The following is a 3759-nucleotide window of genomic DNA, read 5'->3' on the forward strand; positions in this document are numbered from 1 at the left end:
CATAGCCCACCAGGCCCAAGCAAGCCTCTCTTTCTTTATGATCTATTACTCAAAATTTCCAATGAAAGTTCTTTCGAAATTAGACCGTGAGAACCAAGTATATATATATAACATCCCCAAAATAGGGTTATCATTCTTCAACCCTAACTGACAGGGATAATCAATCAACATACAGAGTGCATAACAATCTTATAATTTACATTTCAGTAAATATATACATTGACAAGAGACCTTGACTATCAGCGGAGTGACTCTGGGCATAGGTGCCGCTGCAAGATGCCATGGTACCTACCAAATGGCAAATACAAATGGACACTTCAATCTAGATCCCAACTTACTTCGAATATGAAAACATGAAGTTAAAAAGAGTGAGTATAAATCCAGTGAGTGAACATAAAAAGGGAATAAGCAAACGATACGGAGATATTTTGAAAACACGATGCATTTATTTTTAAAAAAATGCAATTTAGTTTAATTTCTTGTAAAGCCCTTAATTCAACCCTTGACTATTTAATCCCTTAAGGTGAAGGATTTATAAGCCACAATGGAGTTGAAAAGAGTAAAAACTACAGCAAATATCCAATCAAGACAAGCAAAATAAAGGGTTTCTCGCTGCAGCGAAAAGACATTCTATAGCATATAGTACAATCACATTTCTTATTTCATAACTTGTCTATAGCATATATATATATACATGTGTACCACCGTCGCCTTACTCAACTCATGTGCACTTCCTACACACACAAGGCAATATCATAATGTGCACTCCCTGAAAGCACATTTCAATATCATCATGTGCACTCCCTACTCGTACATTTCAATATCACCACACGCACTCCAGCCCACATCATTATGGCATGTGCATTCCCACACCGCACACCACCAGCACCGTCACATGCACTCCCACACCGCACATGCACGGTTATAGCTATTATACATGTCACGACCCGGAACTCCCCATCTAGCCAGTGACAACCGCCACAAGGCCTCAACAGACATTCTTCACCCCGAATGCCGATTGAAACCCCGCAAGGCTCTCGTATCAGCTTTCGCACTTTCCCGATGAGCAATAGTTATCAAAAAATCAAAATACGAAGGATTACAAATTATTTTCAAATCATAACATAACATATTTTTTTTTGCTCACAGGGGCATTTTCGTCATTTTTGTCAAAAATCTCGAAACTTGTTAAAAATGTAGTAGGTAAGCAGAAAATATATATTTAATGATTTAAAAACAAATAAGTATCTAAAACGTTCATTTGAAAGCAAATTGTTGACAACTAGTACTATTCAAAAATAATAAATAAAATATTCTATTTTCTCATAAAATAAATTTTTATAGAAATATTCGTAAATAATTTTTCGCACATGAAAGTAAAGTAAAAATTGTATGAATAGAAATACAGATAACCAAAATATAAGTTTTGATCTGCAATGACACGTGGGCTCCAATTGACCAAGAGGATGTAAGACTGTGAACTCTTACTTTCTATAATGCAGTTCCGAGCTTAGTTCTCGTCCTACTCAACTATCTACAAACTGTCCTGAGCCTGAAAAATGTATAGGAAGAAGGGGTGAGATTTTATAATCCTAGTGAGTAAACAGATACCATCTAAAGTATCTAAAGCTGAGTAAATGGAGACAATTAAAATAAGTCATCATATTGTAATTTCATTACCTTTCAGTTCATTTCAACCAAATAAAATCAATCCATATAAATCGAGTAATCAACTTGGCTTATGAATTTCTTAAAACTTTGGCTCGTGCCAAAACTCATACTCGGTGATACCTTGCGCAGGGCATCTAACCGAGTCCGCCAAGGCTATTAAAATTTTGTATACACTTAAAATATATTTTAGTTTGAGAAAAATACAGCCGTTCCTTGGCGTTGGCTGAGTTCCCCTTCACGTGGTGGTTAGGCGTGAAGTGAACCCTAAGCTTTACCCCAAGAGATACCCTACGCGCCTCTCCGTTCGAGGTAATAATATAATGGAGTTTACCGTGCCCCTCTAATAGACTGGTCCACGGAACCCCCTCTGCAGTAAATAATTAATATATACTCCACCAATTTAATAAAATTCATTCTAGCATGACATGACAATTTATCGCAATATAGCCTCTCAAGGCTGAATACACAATACAAATAATTCTGACACCAAAATCAATTTAGCCATTCATGCTCATTTATTGTCATAAGCCATTCAATTCAAAACCATAAATTTGCAACACAAACTAGCAGTCTCCAATTACTCTATTTTCAAAACCAATATTCGATTTTCCAGAAAATTTATAAAATTACAATTTCTCTTAAAACATAGCAATTTACCATTTAAACCTATTTTCCATAAAATCACACAGTTGTATAAAACTACTCTAGATAATTAAGACGATAATAAGTTTACTCACAGTATTAGGAGTAGAAATACTCCTATCTTCCGCCCTTGGGTGTAGTCTCTTACCCGAAACAATTGACTCACCACCTATCCATAATCCATGACACAAAATTCAATAAATTGTGTCAATTTATCATAAATTATTTCAGGCTCTTATCCATGCGTATGCACTAGATAGGATTTGAAATGTCTAGACAATCACTTAATTGCGGTGTCCGACCTAACTCGCCTATACACGGTGTAAATTCCTAAAATCCCCAATTCGACTCCAATTCCATCCATTTCAATTTCAATTATCCAATTATATCCACAATACCTCAATGACTGTGAATTTGGTCCAATTTATCAGTTCGGACTATAAATTACGCTTTTACCCCTAGTGGGTAAAAATTTCAATTTATTACATCGAAAATTCCCATTTAATTTCCAACCTCATAATTCATCATTTTTCCACCCAATTCTCTTAAAATAAAGTCAACCTCATCCTCACATACCATTGGCCAGATTCGGCCTAGAGAAATTCATGGAGAAGATAAATATTTTTCTTGTTGTTTTGCTCATAAACATGCTAAACTAACACTAAACACTAACATAGCTCAAAATCAAATTTATCTAACAACTTTCTCTCTCTAAACCCATATGACCAGAAATGAAATCATCCTCAAATCACATGATTCAACCATGGAAAATGATGGGAAATGCATGGGAAAGGTAAAGCACAAGACAAATTTAAGAAATGTTACCTTTTTTCACTTGATTTTTGAATTTCCACTTATTTTCCCTTTAAATTTCTTAGCTAGGGTTTTATTTTCTCCTTTCTCTCTCTTATTTCTTGCTTGGCCGAATGTTGAAGAAGAAGAATGGGTTATGGGCTGAATTTTTTATGCCTTTTTATTGTTTAATGAAATAATATTATTTTATTCATATTTTAAATATTTTATTAATAATTTTTTTTTTCTAGCCATCCACTTGTCCTACTTTTTCCACCATCCATTCCCTTTGACTTATCCAAGTCTTAAGTGAAATTTCCAGATTTTCCCAAAGTTTTGGTGGAGCAAATTTTTCAAAATTACACTTTTGCCCCTGAACTTTTCAAAAATTACATTTTTGCCCCAAAAATTGAAAATTTGCCATAATGCATAATTTTCACTCCTCATACTCATTTCACACTCCAAATAATTAAATTTGATCAAAATCCTTTCAAAAATTAAATTTTCGATTCTGGGTGGCAAAATTACCATTTTACCTTTTTTCTCCAAATTATACCGAAATTAAAATTTTTCACTTCTAAACCTCAATTCTTACTCCAATAAGTCAAATGCAGCCAAAAATCTTTTCTAAAAATTTTCATTTTGTCTCCAGGT

General features: G+C 34.1%; 1 long non-coding RNA gene across 1 annotated transcript; it reads right to left on the reverse strand.

Moving 5' to 3' along the window:
* Positions 1-1375: 1375 nt before the first annotated feature.
* LOC148764292 (uncharacterized) lies at positions 1376-3248 on the reverse strand. The gene is made up of 3 exons (XR_016024832.1): positions 3139-3248; positions 2409-2482; positions 1376-1552 (listed from the first exon to the last, which is right to left on the reverse strand). It is a non-coding gene; the product is annotated as an uncharacterized LOC148764292 (long non-coding RNA).
* Positions 3249-3759: the final 511 nt, after the last annotated feature.

Source organism: Theobroma cacao, chromosome 2 (assembly GCF_053813885.1).
Source record: "Theobroma cacao isolate CCN51 chromosome 2, ASM5381388v1, whole genome shotgun sequence".
Lineage (NCBI taxonomy): Eukaryota > Viridiplantae > Streptophyta > Magnoliopsida > Malvales > Malvaceae > Theobroma > Theobroma cacao.